The following is a 20128-nucleotide window of genomic DNA, read 5'->3' as shown; positions in this document are numbered from 1 at the left end:
TTTCCTCTTTTTCTAATCTCAGTTTTACAAAAATTTAAAAATTACTATTCTAACTCATCGAAATTTTGTAATTTTCTCTTTTTTTTGTAATGTTACAGTGCAGGGCTCAATCTTTACACTGGACTGCAGGCCCAGGACTAGTAGTCTTAGTGTTGGGCTAGTAAACATATGACCAGACAGGTCCAGTGGTCTTAAGTTTTTTAATTAACTGAATAATAATAAAATCGCTCAGTAATAATATCGATTTTTGGGGTTGAACAAAGAATTCACTAGAGTGGGATTCGAACCAACGACCTCCGGATTAACGTGCCGGCGCTCTACCAACTGAGCTATCTAGCCCTTTATTGGCGGTGTCCCTATTTTGTCAATATCTTTGTTCGGGGTGCCAGTCAGAAGCCATACAACCGTTAACTGCCGTATAGCCAGGGATCACACCCAAATTACGATACAACCTGGGAAGCGGCAGCCAGGGGATCACCTTAAGGGGATGCGACTTTGTTTCAGATATCAATATAAACCACAAGGGAAACTGACTAGGTAAATTTGTAAATGATTTTTGGGGTTGAACAAAGAATTGACTGGTAATAATATCATGAACAAACCAAATTATGTTCAAATGTTGCTAGTGAGTAGTGAGGTATACTTATGCAATAAATCTTTTCTTACATGTCTTAAAAGGCAGTGGACACTATTGGTAATTACTCAAAATAATTATTAGCATAAAACCTTACTTGGTAACGAGTAAAAGGGGAGAAAATGGTAGTATTGTGCAATGTGTAGCAATGTGAGAAAGTATGTGTAGCAATGTGAGAAACGGCTCCCTCTGAAGTGGAGTAGTTTTCGAGAAAGAAGTAATTTTCCACGAATTTGATTTCGAGACATCAAGTTAACAATTATTTTGAGGTCTCGAAATCAAGCATCTGAAAGCACACAACTTCGTGTGACAAGGGTGTTTTTTTCTTTCATGCTATCTCGCAACTCCGACGACCAATCGAGCTCAAATTTTCATAGGTTTGTTATTTTATGCACATGTTGAGATACAGCAAGTGAGAAGACTGGTCTTTGTGACAGTTACCAATAGTGTCCAGTGTATTTAACTACTCTGTCTGCTTACATTGTATCTTGCATTCTGTAATGCTGTGCTAAGTTTTGACAGTATGGAAATAAATGTGAATTGAATTGAAGTGTCCTTAGAACTTTACGGAAGATTTTCTTCACCAAGCTAACTTGTAAAGTCTGAATTCCAATAAAAGTCTTAAATTTCTCATCCATGCCTTGTATTGCAGTAAAGTACGAGGGAAAACCACGTCTTTTTTGTCCACCAAAATTCCTTCTCTACACATCTGCTCACCTCATTATGTTTTTTCATTTGAAAATGAATCCTAAGTTGTATTTAACTGGGGTTGAATGCAGTTACCAACCTAAATCAATAAATGACTCTCAGTGAAGACCTTCCCCCAACTTCTTGCAGAGCAGAGGACTTTTAAGTGAGCCCATATTTCAGAGGATCAAAATCAAGGAGATGACCTTATTATGTAGGCCATTAATCATCAATGTATTCTAATTTAAAGGCAGTGGACTCTATTGGTAATTGTCAAAGACTAGCCTTCACAGTTGGTGGATCTCAACATATGCATAAAATAACAAACCTGTGAAAATTTGAGCTCAATCGGTCATCGAAGTTGCGAGATAATAATGAAAGAAAAATAACCCTTGTCACACAAAGTTGTGTGCGTTTAGATGGTTGATTTCGAGACCTCAAGTTCTAAATCTGAGGTCTCGAAATCAAATTCGTGGAAAATTACTTCTTTCTCGAAAACTATGGCACTTCAGAGGGAGCCGTTTCTCAAATTGTTTTATACTATCAACCTCTCCCCATTACTCGTCAACAAGAAAGGTTTTATGCCAATAATTATTTTTAGTAATTACCAATAGTGTCCACTGCCTTTAATAAAGATGACTTACTGTTTATCGGGTATCACAGCATAGCAATCAGACTCCTGGTTGACAGTTCCAAGAAACGCAATCGCCAATCACCGTCATCTGCCAGTTACCGGCTGAAAAGAATGTCGTTTCCTACTGAACAAAGCTGAAACAACGAACAGGAAAAATAGAAATCCAGTCAGAACTCCCTCTGTATAATCGGCTCCTAAAACTCCGCCCCTTATGGGAAGTTGTGGAAGTAGAGATCCACCGAATCCAATACCACGAGTGATTGTAGTACTAACTAGGTTATTAGCACCGTCTATATTCATCGTCTACATGGCTAGTAAAGCATGAAGGGCTCAGGATGCACGTGTACACCTTTACCGACGACGTGTAGCTACAGTGTGAGGTGGAAGGAAACACCGCCAGCTATAATGCCACCAACGACTGCAAGTACAATCAGCACCGCTAATGTGTGAGCGTGACAGAATGCTCCATTGGGAAGAGGGGTGGGTTGAGTGCTCAATGCTTCATTGAGTTTTATTAACCTGATAGCGATGTAATGAACTGGTTTGTCACATAGATGGAAAATTATTTGATGAAAAAATTCCAGTTAGGTGAAGGCTGGGTTGGGTCAGTTTTTAATTTATTGTGTGATGAATCTAACCATGGAACCGTGGTGCTATACTAACAGTATAGATTCTGAGTTTTTAGAATTGTACACAAAGCTACATCAATTTATATTTTTTTTGTATGGGATGACCCGCTTTTTTAATTGACACTGTCTTTAAAGAGGAGGATGTGAAATAATATTGATGGATTTTAAGAGAGCTGAGCAAAGATTTGTACAAGGTCATCCACCAATCCTAGAAAGTCTTGGAGGAGAGGCCGGTGGGACCGAACAAATCTTAGGTGAATCCCAAAACCAACAAAACCTTGAGAAAATCAGATGAAGAACAAAAGAACAAAAAACAGACGAAGAACAACCAGAAAGAATAAATTGATTTTTTTGTTTATGATTTACCCGTGGAAAAGACCTCCTAAGTGGCTTCATGATCGGATCAATCCAAATGGAATTTCCTTTAAAACCATGACTGGATAAAACGGTTAAGTGGGTCAACCAAAATTAATGTATTCAAAGTAAGGTCTTTGCCATGGCACAAGGTTGATAATCTGTTATAAATTCAGTTGAAATAATGAAGTTATTTGTAAGACTCTTGGTTAAGTCTTAAAGAAATACCTAGGTATAAAACTATTAGAATCATAAATTACCCATTTAGAGACCAGTGGCCGCAAACGACTTGTACTCAAATGCCCATAGCTTCCACAAATGGCCACAAAATCTTACCTATTTCCGCTCAAAGCAGCGGGCCAAAGATAAGATGAGTTGACATGTTCAAATTTTCCCATGTTAACATGGAATGTACAATGCTAAAATAAAGCCATGTATTTGTGTTTCATATATTTTTCCATCCATTTTCCCTAAGTATAACGGGGGGAAATATCAACAAAATTAGCAATGTATTGGCTGAAAGTGATGGAAACACCAAAATGAATGGTCTCTACGGGGGAAATTGTTCAAGCTATGGTTCAAATATTTCCCCCTGAAATTCTCTACTTTTTTAAAAGTCAGTCAAACAATTAGCTTTTGATCTGTTGAGTCCAAAATTTAATGCTTGAAAACAGTGGAAACTTTTTAACTAACGGGACATCTTGGAACAGAGTGTGGCAATTGGTACATGTACAATCTTTTGAATGAGGACACCCTGTTAGGTGAAACTTAAAGGCAGTGGACACTATTGGTATATTCTCAAAATAATTATCAGCATAAAACCTCTCTTGGTAATAAGTAATGGGGAGAGGTTAATAGTATAAAACATTGTGAGAAACGGCTCCCTCTGAAGTGACGTAGTTTTCAAGAAAGAAGTAATTTTCCACGAATTTGATTTCGAGACCTCAAGTTTAGAATTTGAGGTTTCGAAATCAAGCATCTGAAAGCACACAACTTCGTGTGACAAGGGTGTTTTTTTTTTTTGGTTTTTTTTCATAGTTATCTCGCAACTCCAACAACCAATCGAGCTCAAAATTACAGTATTATTATTTTATGCATATATTGAGATACACTAAGTGGGATGAGAAGACTGGTTTTTGACAATTACCAATAGTGTCCATTGTCTTTAAGTATCATGGCTTGAAATACACAATGGCCCACTGATCAGAGTCAAGTCATTTTAGTATTGCGTATAAAGAAACTAACTAGCTGGTCATCAAAAGGTTTCCCGCTTAGTCTTTATGTGTAACCGGGATATGTGAAAATCACGCGATTGGACAGATACATTCAAATCCCAATTTCTTTGTCCTTCAACAGTTGGTTGAAATCTTCCGAATGGCATTCATGACTAAAGTATAACTCAAGTTAATGACTAGCTTCAAATGGTTTCAAGTCTCAGTAGAACAGGGGAAATTGCATTCTGAGCCGCCTCGATTGAGTGCTTATTGGATCATTTTCAAAGCACGTAAGTGAACTTTGCAGATTTATTAATGAATTCCAGAGCTTACTGTTGTTGGAAGCATACATGAATAAGATGGGCTCGACAATGAAGTCTGTCTTTTGATTATTTCATGATGGTAAGCCATGATACTCCAAGCCTCCAGGTATACATACACCAAGGGCACCTGCTCCTTGTTCATCCCTTGTCAACCCTAGAATGATTCAGCCGCTCAGAATATGAGAACGACCTCGCGCTAACGGACTTGAACCCTGCTCTCTTTCAACTGATAAAAACTTGTGTCCTTTTCAGTCAGAGTTTTACAAGTTGGGAGCGTTGTTATGATTTCTCTTTAATGAAACAAAAGATTTGTCAGAAAACACAAAAATGTAGCTCAGAAGCCTAATGAAACATCTTGCAATGGATGCTTAACCTCGCGCAAACAGACTTGAGTTTTGTCTCTTTCAAGTGATGAAAAACTTGTGTCTTTTTCAGTCCAGAATTTTACAAGTTGGGAGCGTTGTTATTATTTCTCTTCAATGAAACAATAGATGTGTAAGAAAATTCTGTAGCTCAGAATCCTAACGAAACATCATACAACGGCTGCTCGACCTCGTGCCAACAGGCTTGAATTCCGCTCTCTATCATGTAATAAACACTTGTCTTTCTTCACTCCAAAATTTCAACGGTTGTGTGCATTAAAAACATTTCTTTTAAATAAAAAAAAGGATTTGTAAGAAAGTAGTTCAGATGTGTAATGAAACATCTTACAATGGATACTTGAAAATGCAAACCAGAAAGCTGGGGTAAAATCCTGTTCATTAATTTGGTAAAAGGCAATCCATCACCAATACAGAAATACATCAGCCGTCGATTTCACAAAGAGTTAGGACTCGTCTTATCTCGAGTTAGGCATGTAACTCGTCTTAACTTAGGATTAATCTTAAGGTCTGCATGCTACAGCGCAGGGTTGGGACTCGTCCTTAGTCCTAAGACTAATCTTAAGTTAGGAAGAGTTTTGTGAAATTGACGGCAGATGCCATACAAGATCAATCCAACCCCTCCCCCATGAAAAAAATTAAAATAAATAAAATCAAACAAAAATTGCCTTTTAACAGTTCATCCAAAATATATTATTCTGAAGGCATCCAGGAGAGGGGGGGGGGGGAGGTTTTTGTTTTGGGTTTTGGTTCTTTTTCATACAATATTCCCAGTTGTTTATTTTAGATTTCAGCTTATATAGCTGCTGCGTCTATATAACTCATATCCTATAGCCACGATGTACTGCATTTACAAATGTCCTCATCAATTGCGTTTACTGTCATGAGATATTTTCTAATAATAATCCAGACCATAAAATGAAATCAAATGAAATGTCACGACCTATAAGGGATTCATGGCTAAAGTGGGTGACGGTCAGAATGAAATCATCCGAATCAACTCGGGCAACGAGTGTGAGTAATGTGTCATCGTTAAGAAAATGGCAGAAGCGATTTATGGCCACTCACTATAAAGATACCCAATAATAAGCGGGTGAGTGTACAGTAAGCTGGGCTGGATTATCCAATAGGAACTGTGTGCCAAGAGCCTGCGATGAAATTGGGAGCATACGAAAATAATTGAAAGCCTTCGAAAATAGAACAGGGCTCACTGTTGAAGACCATATTTTTAGCAAATGACAGTATTTCAGATGGAAACCAGTTTCCAACTTGTTTCCAAATGAGCTTTCCACCTTAAAAACACTTTGATAATAATAATAATTTAAGATTTAAGACATTTCAATATCAAACAGGACTTTTAAATAATAAACCGACTATTTAATAATGACGAACGGGACTTGTGAAAAATGAATTGAACTGTTATTTATTAAACAGGACTTTTGAATAAAGAACTGGACTTGTGAATATCATGAAAGACTTTTGAATAATGAACTGAAATTTTTAATAACCAGTGTATTTGTTACACCACTGGTTCTGGACACTTTTGGTAAACAGTATTGTCCAAGGCTCACACTTCGTGTATCACATTTTATATATAAAATAACAAGCCTGTGAAAGTTAAAGCTCAATCGGTCATCGGAGTCGGGAGAAAATGACGGGAAAACCCACCCTTGTATCTGCACGTTTCGCCGTGTCATGACATGTGTTTAAAATAAATCCGTAATTCTCGCTATCGGGAATTGATATTGTTTTAATGTTTTCTCCAAAAGTAAAGCATTTCATGGTAAAATATTTCAAGAGAAGTCTTTCACCATCACCTACTGTAAACCCTGTAAGTTATTTGTAAATCTGTGAACTTTAAGGGGTTTTTTCTGTACCAAAAGTGTCCAATGGCTTTAAGATGGAGCTAAAGTTGATTTCATGTCACCACAAACCTCACATAATAACATTTCCACACTTTCGCAGCTGCACTTTAAAGCATAAAAATAGCTTGTATTTTAGTTGAAGATTGTTATTTCTGATAAGATAACATCTGAGGCTGTCATGTTCCACTGCCCTACTAAATACACTGGGGGTAATAACTAAATATATTGTGCCTAATCTATCCACAGCAAGTGCTTAAAACCTTTTGGGCTGCCAGAGTAGGCCAATGCCTCCGGTGACTCACTTGCCTCTATCCATTAAACTATGGAAATTTAACCCATTAGCTTCAATTGTAAATTAACCAAGATGACAATTCAAAAATGGGAGGGTAATTACAAGTCGGAATTCATGTCACAATGCAATCAGATTGAATTGGTCGAGAGATTTAGCAGAGAATGTGGGGAGGGGGGGGGTATGGAGATTGGTCTAGTTAGCCAATGAATGACGGCATGGACCCGTACTCCAAAACGGTAAAAAAAAAAAAACAGATAAATGGGTGCTTCACAAGGCTATTAACATCCACTGGAGTTAAAATATGACCAACAAGGTCCTACATGGAACCCACCCAAGCTATCAACAACAATCAGACAGAGAAGGATGCGTTTTGCTGGCCACTGCTACAGGAGCAAAGATGGACCAGTATGCAATAATATTATGGTTTTATGGACCCCTTAGCATGGGAGGTGGAAACCTGGGAGACCCATACTAAAACCTACACTGACATACTTAAAATGAAACCATTGTGATTTGAGGACATCACTCGACTTAAAAGGGATCAGAAATTAAATGGTATGATTGGTAACAATTAAAGGACACTTAGCAATGCTTATAAAGTGATGGACCTACAACAGTCCTGAGAAATATTAGCAGGGGTGAGAGTCGTTGCTGACAAAAAGACCTACAGAGGTACGTTGAAACGACGGCACTTCCACCTTTATAACCCCTGGAGATAATGACTTGTTTCATTTTGAGAACAAAAACCAGCATTACTTCAGTTACCAGGCAGTCTTTAGGAAGTTTGAATTCGGATAAATAATATATAATAATAATTTATTCATTTATTATGCGCAAGGTTCATATGCTTGATTTCGAGACCTCAAATTCTAAATCTGATGTCTCAAAATCAAATTCATGGAAAATTACTTCTTTCTCGAAAACTACGTCACTTCAGAGGGAGCCGTTTCTCACAATGTTTTTTATACCAGCAACCTCTCCCCGTTACTCGTTACCAAGTAAGCTTTTGTGCTCATAATTATTTTGAGTAATCACCAATAGTGTCCACTGCCTTTGAGCGCCGTTGGCCCCCACGAGCCACCTCTTCGACTCTGCACTTTGCCGTGCTCCCAGAACACCGTCTTTCCACCAAGTCGGGGCCCCCAATTAAACATCAGTGAGACAAAGTGTTTTCTACATATCTAGACCCAACGCAACCTGCCATTTATAGCAAATATTCTTCCTACGCTGCCCCTTGCCTATATCATCTGTTAAAACATAACGCTTGGGGAAAAAGCAATTTTAAGAAATGAAGATCGAAGATTTATAAGTGTCAGGTAAGTGTGTTTATAGCCGAGGATGCAGATAAACCTGTCCTTTTGTAGCTCGCAAGGACTGAGATTTAAAACAACCCTGAAGAGATTGTTTGACACCTCGACGAATCTAACCCCCCAACTCATAGTCTGAGCCTCATGTTAATGCTACAAGGCACAGTTGGATAAAACACAAGGATTTGCATTAGATGCATTTGTCAATCAAGACTAAAAGAGACTGTCACTGAATGAGAGATGGTGCTTCAAAAATATCTCCTCAAACCTCTCGCAAGACTTAGTTGAAATAGTGATATTTCCCCTGAGCACAAACCACGATGGTCCGTGCCTTTAAAGGCAGTGGACACTATTGGTAATTACTCAAAATAATTATTAGCATAAAACCTTACTTGCATGGTAACGAGTAATGGGGAGAGGTTGATATTATAAAACATTTTGAAAAACGGCTCCCTCTGAAGTAACATAGTTTTCGAGAAAGAGGTAATTTTCCTCCAATTTGATTTCGAGACCTCAAGTTAAGAACTTGAGGTCTCGAAATCAAGCATCTGAAAGCACACTATTTGTGTGACAAGGGTGTTTTTTCTTTCATAGTTATCTCGCAGCTCCGACGACCAATCCAGCTCAAATTTTCACAGCTTTGTTATTTTATGCATATGTTGAGATACACCAAGTGAGAAGACTGGTCTTTGACAATTACCAATAGTGTCCAATGTCTTTAAGTATCTAAATTTGCTCCACGCAGTAGAACCTTGTTTTTCAGAAATGGACAAATAGCCACAGAACCATGGACACTAGCATCAGATTCTTCACCTTTTTTTCTTCTTAAAGAGGTGCTTTGGGGTAAAAATTAAGGTCTTTTTGTGATTCATTCATTTTCCTATAGATTCCTTATGAAAATGGGGGAACAAAATTATAAGCCTCTAACATCATGCTAAAATGGTTTTAAATGCCACTGTGTTTGATACCCTTGAAGCGGGATTGTCAAATCCACAAAAATTTGATGATGTCATGTTTTAAATACAGAGATGCCAAATCCAGAGGCCAGCTATGCGTGAGATTTTTCAAAGCTCATAACCTCAAGTTGATGGTTCTGATAAACTGCGTGCAATCTGAAGATTGTGCAAATTTTGTAGATTGCGTTTTTTTGTACACACAAGCGTGATTTGGCAATGCATTGGCGTTAATTTTTTGTTTTTTCCGGTCTGGCCCCAATGCGTGAGAATATGGTTGCTGTGCGTGTGAGCGTGAGACAGAGCCCAAATGCGTGACTCTCACGCCTAATGCGTGAGACTTGGTAGGTCTGTAAATATAAGGTCTGTACGTTTTTGTACAGAGAAGTTTCAGTTCTTTCCTAAACTCTTTTGATATTCAATCAAAACGGCATTGAATTTGCGATAATGTCTGGTGCAGAATATCCCTATAATTAACTAGAATCTTTTTCTTTTTTTCTCTGTATGCCATGTTTTAATAATGTCCATCTGAAATGTCCTTTATTGTATCTTCTTAAATTGTGGCATCAGGGGATTAACTTGATAGTAATTTAGTTTATTTTTTCTAAATCCATCAGGGGTGCTACTTTTTTTCTTTTATTTTTCTCTTTCTCCTAATTGTATGTACATGTTTTTGTTTTCATACTGTTCTTATTGTCTGTACTTGAATTTATACCTCTGAAATTAATAAATGAAATAAATGAAATGAAATGGTATTTGTTTTTGCTGTCCGGTGTGTCATAATTCAAATTGTGCTAAAGACAATTACATTTTACACTGATTGTAAGATCGGAGACTTGCAATGTTTCCCCCCACTCTCATGAGGACTCTATACTTAAATAATGAGCGCATCACAAAACTCAATTTAACCTTGGAGCCCCTCTTTAACGCCATTGGACACTTTCGGAACAGAACAAATAATAAAAGTTCACAGATTTACAAATAACTTACAGGGTTTACAGAAGGTAATGGTGAAAGACTTTCCTTGAAATATTGTTCCATGAAGTGCTTTACTTTTGAGAAAACATTAAAACAATTATCAATATCGAGAATTACAGATTTATTTTAAACACATGTCATGACACGGCGAAACGTGCAGAAACAAGGGTGTGTTTTCCTGTTATTTTCTCCCGATTGGGCTTAATTTTCACAGGTTTGTTGTTTTATTTATAAGTTGTGATACACAGAATTTGGGCCTTTGGACAATACTGTTTACCGAAAGTGTCCAATGGCTTTAACCAAACAACTTCATTCAGAAAGCTCTTCTACTCAACACCTTGATGTAATGGGACCAAATCATGCTGATACTAAAACAAGAATGCTAGGAAAAACAACAACATCACCACCACATTTAATTCAAAAACAAAAGTTCCATTTGTACTTAACAAACAAAGCAACTAACATAAACCATACACACCCATAGAGACAATATGGCCGTTATTATAATTCAAGGCGAATCACGTCTTGAATGAACTTGTAAAATAATGCCAGAGATCCTCGCACGGAGCTTGAAAAAACATGGAAGTCTGCAAGTGAATGTAAGATCTGATTCAGAGGGAAGTGGGCTCACTTCCTCACTAGAATGAGCAGAAAAATCTTAAGGCACCTGAAGTTTGTGAAACAAGATGAAAATAAGCATGTCAGAGTGATGAGCATAGGTACCAGCAGGGTATAACAATGCTGTACCTTGTCGTTATTTAAAGACAGTAAGAAGGATGGTAGCAACAGCTTGTCAACTTTATCAACAATGTACCCTGGTTAGTCCATCAGAAAGTGAGCATAATGATGAGTAACATCCGTAACTGTTAAAGAGCCAATAAAGGATGATCTCATGTCAACTATTACCTTTTTATGGCCAAATAGACATCCCAGATACCGGTTAATATCCATTTTACTCTCAAAATTTGCATTTAGTACTAAATATCACGAGTCAAAAATGCACCCGGCCGTGCGGCTTTTTCAGCCGAGAGTCAAAAACGGCTTATCTATTATAATGACCCTGGACGCCAGTGACAAACTTTCGCTGTTGGTTTTGAACACAGTTCTCCAGCTTTGGCATTTCCACACCAAATAGCCGCCACTGACGTCACGATTCCTTTGTCGCGCGGGTTTGTTTGACCCCACGTTTTTCAGAAATTTGGCTTAGAGCGTTCTGAAGAAAATCCATTTTTACCATGTTTTAACGTGAGGTAAGAGATTCGTTATATTTTGTGTTTACTGGATGGACTGCAGCTGTTAGAAAACTGTAATTTCTATATATTTGAGATCATCCTTTATTGGCTGTTTATAGGATTTGCGGCATTGCATGGTGAGGTATCAATATATATTTGGTTTGCGGTAACACCATGTGTGTATCTACTTGCCAGGTAGAGTTTGTTCTTAGAGAACTGTCTTGCTTAATTCGGAGTAGATGTTCGGGGGGTTTGGGAAACTTCTCAGTTCTAAAAAGAACTGTCCTGCTTTTTTAAATATAGAAAAAAGGCTGGGACTACTACTTTAGCTTTTAAGATCGTGATTAACTGTACAACCGCGGAGTCAGTTCTGAAATTGGTCTCAACTTTTCAACTACTCTGGCATTACCAAGGTACCTTATCCTTGTCATGAACCTGGTCTTTATTCAAAGACAGTAAGCATACATACCTATAGGTTCAGTTTGCTTTGCTTGTATATTGCATAAAGCCCCTTTCACACGAGAGCAATTTAGCAAGGGTCCCTTGCTAAATTGTAGCATGGTTGTAAGATTTTACAAAATGCACCTCGTGAGGACAATAATTTTTGGAGTGTCCAGGGTCCCTTGTCAAATCTTGTCCAACATTGCTACATTTACACTAGTGGAAGTTTTGACCAAGGACGTGGGCTACATCATTTGCTTAGCATGAAATTTCTTCCTTGATAACAAAAGGATAAACGACAAAATTTTCACATGGTTTTCAGGGTAAGCAAACAACAGCCGAGTACCAGTAACAAGTAATATGAAACAAATCAAAACTTGGTTGGTAATCCTGTTTTTATAAAGGAGAAAAATTTCATGCTAAGCAAATTTTTGTTCTTAGCAGCTCTATAAAATTGGGCCCTGATGCATAGGCTTGGGTGTCATCCATCAGAATCCTGGCTGGTACAGCAGAATGTCCATGGTAGCAGAAAGCACCACCTCCCAAACCTTACTAGACTGTATGTACCCCAACTTTAAAACACTAAAAACTAGATAGACATGAAGAGTCCGGTATCAGTCATCTCTAAGATAGTGATCAGTGTTTCTGGATTGGTAAGCCTCAATGTCAGCATCTGGCAGACTTTGTCATATAATATTGGTTAAAAAGCCCCCAGTGACAGGCTTATCCAAAACAAAAGGCGCTTCAAAGTGATCTTTGTATCTTTAAAACTTGCCTTGTATTTGATGTAATTTATCGGGATTTCCGTATCCTGTCACTACCTTTCATACTTTATGAAATAAACTAGTATCAAATTCACTCAAATGTGATATTCCTTTTGGTAAAAGATAGTGAAAAAGTGGGGGCAGGGTACGGACATCTTTCCATTAATCAATACAGCAAGTACTTTCCATGAAAGATTATTTCTTTCAAAAACACTAATGTGAACCATGAGCATGCTGTGTGAAATGTCTAAATATCGTCTAAAGTTGTCATCTGTGAAAGTTTAAAGACTATGGACACTATTGGTAATTGTCAAAGATGTGTCTTCTCACTTGGTGTATCTCAACATATGCATAAAATAACAAGCCTGTGAAACTTTGAGCCCAATTGGTCATCGAAGTTGTGAGATAAAAATGAAAGAAAAAACACACTGGTTACACGAAGTTGTGTGCTTTCAGATGCTTGATTTCGAGACCTCAAATTCTGAACTTGAGGTCTCAAAATCAAATTCGTGGAAAATTACTTCTTTTTCGAAAACTACTTCACTTCAGAGGGAGCCGATTCTCACGATGTTTTATATTATAACACCCCTTACACGTATTCTGCCTGCTCATTGGTTTAGAGCGCGTCACATGACATGTCTTAGTTTTGCTAGACGACGGCCGTGTGATAGTGCGTCGGTTTGCCGTGCGCTAGTCCGAAGACTAGCACACGGCGTGCAGTACCCAGACGTCCGTTGCGTGTACGAGGATGATAAACTAATAGTCTGTAACCATTTCGGATTGCACGACACTACATGCAGCACAGTAAAAGTTTTTGCAATCTGTATTCGCGTCGTCCGTGGATTGTAGCATTCAGGTCTGTAACTTAATAATAATAGTACAGTATTTAGAAATGTTTGGGGTGTTATAAAACAAATATTGACTGCTTTTACTTGTGCAATGGTTAAAACTATGACTCCCTCGGTGATCCCCGTAGCGTTCTATTTTCCCGAGGCGAAGCCGAGGGCAAATAGAACGCTCCCTGGGATCACCTCGGGAGTCATAGTTTTAACCATAGCACGAGTAAAAGCAGTCAATATTTGTATACTATCAACCACTCCCCATTACTCATTCCAAGTAAGGTTTTATGCTAATAGTTATTTTGAGTAACTACCAATAGTGTCCACTGCCTTTAAGCTGAATCTAGTGTCTATACTTTTTGTGAAACAGCAAACAACCCTCCCAGTATTTTCACCAAGAATGCCAAACCCACCTACATTTAGCATGTACAACTGCATTTCCAGCTGCAGCGTTAACATTCGGACACCATCGCGATTTGTATCTTTAAAACTTGCCTTGCCTGTGGCTTTACACAATCTTTGGTTTTAATCTTTGGTTTGTATGACAGGTCTAATATTTCACTGACGGTAACCGCTTCATGCCCCTTGTTTATTAGACCGTTGTGCCTCTTGAAATCTCCCAGTAGAAATGTACACTTCCCTCAGAGACCTCCTTTTGCCCTAATGAACAAAGAGCCAGGCCAAATGATATCTCATAATATGTGGTTTGTTTCTTACTATTGATTTTTTTTTTTTTTTTTTTTTTGGGGGGGGGGAGGAGGGGTTGGGGGATTCGCAAAATTTCAAAATTGCTGTTAAAGTAAAAGCCTTGACTCATGGATCAATCATCTCAACAGAAGTTGTGTCATGGATAAACACCGAGGTATCCAGATGCAGTGCAGCATAAAAAATATGATTACAACTTTAATATCGCTAGAAAAAGGAATCTTTGTATTACATATGAATGCCTTTTATTGCCCAGTTTAAAGATAAGTTGTTACTGAATATTGTTTTGTTTCCAGATGAACAAATGACCAACTGCTGTGAAATGATTTGATTAAATTACCGAGGACAAAAACAAAATTAGTAATGTTGAAACCAATATAACCTTTTGGAGGCTGCAGCGGCCATTTTATGTGCATTGTGGGAAGTTAAGTAGTTCATGATATCTCACCATGGAGACATGAACTGCACAACACATACAAAATTCCCAGTTTCATTAGGAATCCAAATTTATCTTGCTGATTTGCGTTGCCTTCTTGCTGATTTGTGTGCACTGGTACATCCCAAACTCACTTGATGATAATGCCCTCTCGTGATAACATGGGGTGCGTTCGTTTAGCTTCCCTGGGTCGACACCGATGTTGCATGTTTTCTTTTTTTCCAGGACGAACAAGGGCACACAATTACCCCACGTTCGTCCTCGAACCAGGAAAACCCCCCAGACACGTTGACGTCAGTGCACCTCGGGCCAGCCCCGAGTGACCCTATCCACAAGTGGGTCTCTTTACGCAACATCGGGGTCGACCCAGGGAAGCTAAAGAAACGCACCCATGTATAGTAGGGTTCGTTTGTGTACAATTGATGTAACTTTTCAAGTACATAAAATAGTATTTTCAGAATACATAAAATAGATCATACATGACCTTGGCATTGGAAGTGTTAAGTTACACAATGCACAGGATCAATGTCTTTATATCCCATCCAAAGGACAAAGCACGGTAATAATAATAATAATAATAATAATAATAATAATAATAATAATAATAATAATAATAATAATAATAATAATAATAATAATAATAATAATAATAATAATAATAATAATAATAATAATAATAATAATAATAATAATAATAATAATAATAATAATAATAATAATAATAATAATAATAATAATAATAATAATAATAATAATAATAATAATAATAATAATAATAATAATAATAATAATAATAATAATAATAATAATAATAATAATAATAATAATAATAATAATAATAATAATAATAATAATAATAATAATAATAATAATAATAATAATAATAATAATAATAATAATAATAATAATAATAATAATAATAATAATAATAATAATAATAATAATAATAATAATAATAATAATAATAATAATAATAATAATAATAATAATAATAATAATAATAATAATAATAATAATAATAATAATAACAATAATAATATAAGGTATTTATAAAGCGCTCTAACTAACAGGGGAAAGTACCACAGCGCTGAACACACAAAATAAACAAAGAGCAAAGAAAAAAATAAAAGCAAGCATATCAGTTGAACAGGTGGGTTTTGAGAGATTTCTTGAAGGCTGCTAGTGAGCTAAAGTGGCGGATGCTGTGAGGTAAATCATTCCAGAGTTTGGGGGCAGCAGCGTGGAAGCTTTTTTTCCCCAGTAGCGGTGCGTGTTTTGGGGATGGCAAGTAGTCTGGTGTCAGTAGATGACCGGAGGTATCTGTTAGGTTTGTACAACTGAATGAGATCCGGTATGAAGGCGCAGAGGCGGTATTGAAACATTTGAAGACCAGGGTAAGTGCCTTGCTTCAAACCCACACCTTGCTGACTGGTCAGACCCATCAGGGCAAGTCCAGTGCACTTGACCGCTAGGCCACCAGACACCAATATACATGTGTTTTACAAATCCCTCCACAACACATCATTGCAAGACAAAACAAAGACTCACTATAAAATAATAATAAAGTAGAGTGTATTTAATTTCTAAGTATTACATCCCGTAGCTCATTTAATCTGTTATATAATAGCACTATGTATTGGAGCTTGTTTTATTGATGTATGTTGTTGCTGATGTTTGTTGTTGAATAAACGGAGTAGTATAACTCCACATCAAGAGAAAAAAAAAGAAAAAAAAGTAGAGTGTATTTCTTCACTTCTGGAAGTTTACGAGTAAAATTTTTCGTTCCATTTCTCTTCCGATGAATTATTATTAAGCCAGCCCTTTTGCACAATGATTAAAAAATGCGGTATGACCCATAAATTATTTGTACTCTCAGAATGCCGCAATCAATCTCTCTGACAAGAACTTGTAAGACCCTGATTAACAAATTCTCCAGAAGACGAACAGGGCACTGGTTTACTGTTAAAAGTGTTGAAACCACAACGGCTCTTTTCAGAGCAAACACTCCCACAAACAAGATTTAAAGGCATTGATTGGTAATTACTCCAAAAAATTGTAAGCATAAAATCTTACTTGGTAACAAGCAATGAAGAGCTGTTGATAGTATAAAACATGGTGAGAAAGGGCTCCCTCTACTCTGAAGTAATATAGTTTTTGAGAAAGAAGTAATATTCCACGAATTTGATTTTGAGGTCTCAAAATCAAGCATCTGAAAGCACACAACTTCTGACAATTACCAAAGGTGTCCATTGCCTTTAATACATGGTCGTTTCCGCAGGTTTTCTATTTTTTTAGTTACCGTACTTCTTAACAGCTTTCAAATCAAACAATCCATTCTCTTCAAAACCAAACCGATCCTAACAAGAATTTGTTGAGAAGAAATGCCCTTATGTCAACCCTTGTGTCTTCCATTAACTTTACACAAGTGTGAAAGTGTCAAACTGCAACATGGGTGCGATGGTTAACAGCAACTCTGCAGCGGTGGGAGAATCTGTCAGGTGTTTCAAGCTCTTTTCTCTTTTAATAACACTTTTATGTTAAAGGATTCGGGTACTTTTTTCAAAATGTCCACAGATTTACATTAAACTTACAGGGTTTGAAGATGTCAGTGGATTCGCTTCCCTTCAAATAGTACTTACTGAGGTGCTGCAAGTTTTTGAGAAATGAGTAAAACAAGTCAAAAATAATTTTCATCTCAGTGAGACAGAAATTAATTTAGCATGTTAAAAACGTAACATTTACCAGTGAGTTATAATATTAACTGGTTATTACGTTTTTACATGGTAAAACTGAGACGAAAATTATTTTTGTGACGTTGTTTTACTCATTTCTCAAAAACTACAGAACCTCAGTGTGTAACATTTTCAGGGAAGCTTTCTATTATCATTATCTTAAAACTGTGTAAGTTTGATGTTAATATGTGGACATTGTGTTTTGTGTTCGGAAAAAGTACATATACCCTTTAAAGCGCGATTCTCAATTTAGGGTTAACCTTAATTCCAATTCACTCGTTTAAAAAAAATGTGGCAATGCCATGTCCCACGAGGCATTTGTGACTGGGGTTTTTTCTGTTGAGTTTTGCTGAGCATTAAAGCCATTGGACACTTTCGGTACAGAAAAAAAAATAAAAGTTCACAGATTTACACATAATTTACAGGGTTTACAGAAGGTAATGGTGAAAGACTTCTCTTGAAATATTAGTCCATGAAATGCTTTATTTTTTGAGAAAACAGTAAAACAATATAAATTCTCGTTAGCGAGAATTCCGGATTTATTTTAAACACATGTCATGACACGGCGAAACGCGCGGAAACAAGAGTGGGTTTTCCCGTTATTTTCTCCAGATCGACTCCGATAACCGATTGAGCCTAAATTTTCACAGGTTTGTTCTTTTATATATAAGTTGTGATACACAAAGTGTGGGACTTGGACAATACTGTTTACCGAAAGTGTAAAATGGCTTAAAGCACTAATGTCTTTATTCAAAGCTCTAAGAATTTGGGCTCCTATTTTTATGTTTTTAAGTTCTAGACATTGAACCTAAGGGAAAATGTTGAACTTCATGGGTTTTCTATATTTTTTATTTAATACTGATTATTGTTACAAATAGAAGAAAAAAGGCAAAGGACCCATTAAGCATTAATTTTTTCAAAAATTGTAAGTTGTGCTGACTTAAAACACGGTTGTAATCCATTTCGGGTTGCTTTTTAAAACACTGTCCAAAATCTGCTAATAGGCGCAGCCTATATTTAACATTGACCCTAACATTTGACATGTAGTTATTTTTCCATATGTAAAACAAGTGATGTTTCCCTTCCAGGAAAGCCTAATATTAGTTTTAGAAATGCATAAAGTAATTAGTCTGACACAAAGTAATTAAAATGACCATATTGAAATTCAATCTGGAGTTCTGTCCATGACCTTATCATATTATGAAATATGTAATTATGGTAATAATACTATGCAATGTTTTACCTTGGAGTATCACAATGTAAACAAAAAATATACAAAAGTATCCATGAAACAAATAAGAGTATACAAATTCAAACCAAAGTTTTAAAAATTACGAGTTCCATTCTGTTCAAAAAACAAACCTGAAATAATGATGAGGTTTTCAATCTTTGATCAGGGACCAATTTCATAGAGCTGCTAAGCACAAAACATTTGCTTAGCATGAAATTTTACCCTTGATAAAAACAGGATTACCAACCGAATTTCCACGTGATTTTTAGGACAAGCAAACAACAGCTGAATACCAGTAACAAGCAAATGATACTTGGTTGGTAATCCTGTTTTTATCAAGGAATTTCATGCTAAGCAAATTGTTGTGCTTAGCAGCTTTATGAAGTTGGGCCCGATTGTTTTGAATCCCACTATTCCATCCACTTCTAACCAAGCAGTCAGGCACACTTGACTCAAGCTCTGGAGCTTCTGACCAGAGGTTCGAATCCCAGTGTTGACAACCGGTCTTAATCATTATTAAAACTAATGATGTATTCCCTTTAAGTGGATCGGGGTATTTTTGGATGGATACACAGCTACAAACCAATTTGCTTTTTGTTTAATTTTTAAGCATTCCTCCACCTAACCCTGTGTCAATTTCCTCAGTGTATACTCCAGCTTTTGTGAACAAAAACAAGCTTTTCTTGAAATATCCGTAAAAAAAAAAAACATATCCCTCAAGAAATCTGTCAATGAATGCCTCCTAAACAAACTCCTAATATAGTATGACGGTTGAATCATAGCTTATTCTTAGATTCCTGACGCACAGTAGCCACAACAAACGTATACCGAGGAGGGGTTAGTGTGACAACTGGTTGTGACTTAAGGTCATCAGTCCAACCCACGCAATGGTCTGTTTTTCTTTCTTTTTTCTTGTCAAGCTCCTCATTCTATGACAGAAAGATCACAGTAATCTGATGAATTTGACAGGTTTGTGCTCTTATATCCTTCACTTTTCTGATTTAGTTTCTTCCCCAAAACTTGAATTTGCCTAAAGACACTTGTGACTGTGCTAAATATAATCTATCTTGGCTAGTCCAGGAATTATTTTGTTCATATCAAGATGTGATTGGCTGTTGAAAACAAACTGAACTGTAAGCCCAAAGAAAGCGTGAAAGCTTGCGAGCGCAAAAGCTTGCAAGCCTGAATCCTGCTAACATAAATTTATTTTTTGTTTTAAAAGCCCTCTTCAGTATAAGCTTTTAAACTTCATGTTTTATGAATGTTTACTTAATTCTTGTTTGTTTGTTTGGGGGGGATAAAAAAAAATGGATTTCCGATTAAAAATTGAGAAATCCCATCCCTGTCTTAAAGTTCGCAAAGAAGTACTAAGACAGTGCGTATCCGTTGGGCTCCCGACAACCATTGGAGCATGGAGCTACAGTATGATATCACACCATAAAACTTTAAGTCTTATCGGAACAGTAGAGCAACTACCGTATAAATTATCACCATTATA

At 36.8% G+C, this 20128-nt stretch overlaps 1 protein-coding gene across 2 annotated transcripts in view; it reads right to left on the bottom strand.

The window, feature by feature from the left end:
• LOC139934589 (adenylate cyclase type 2-like) overlaps positions 1 to 20128 on the bottom strand; it is a 201850-nt gene that overhangs the window by 140342 nt on the left and 41380 nt on the right. The window contains exon 2 of one of the 2 annotated variants that reach the window (XM_071928871.1): positions 1966 to 2089. The gene's annotated coding sequence lies outside the window, so the exon portion shown is untranslated. Of the gene's footprint in view, positions 1 to 1965; positions 2299 to 20128 lie in introns of those variants that run through there. The other variant, XM_071928870.1, reaches the window with a different exon arrangement.

The sequence above is a fragment of the Asterias amurensis genome, chromosome 3 (assembly GCF_032118995.1).
Source record: "Asterias amurensis chromosome 3, ASM3211899v1".
Taxonomy (NCBI): domain Eukaryota; kingdom Metazoa; phylum Echinodermata; class Asteroidea; order Forcipulatida; family Asteriidae; genus Asterias; species Asterias amurensis.
Note: the sequence above shows the minus strand (reverse complement) of the source record. Positions and strands in the feature narration are given on the sequence as shown.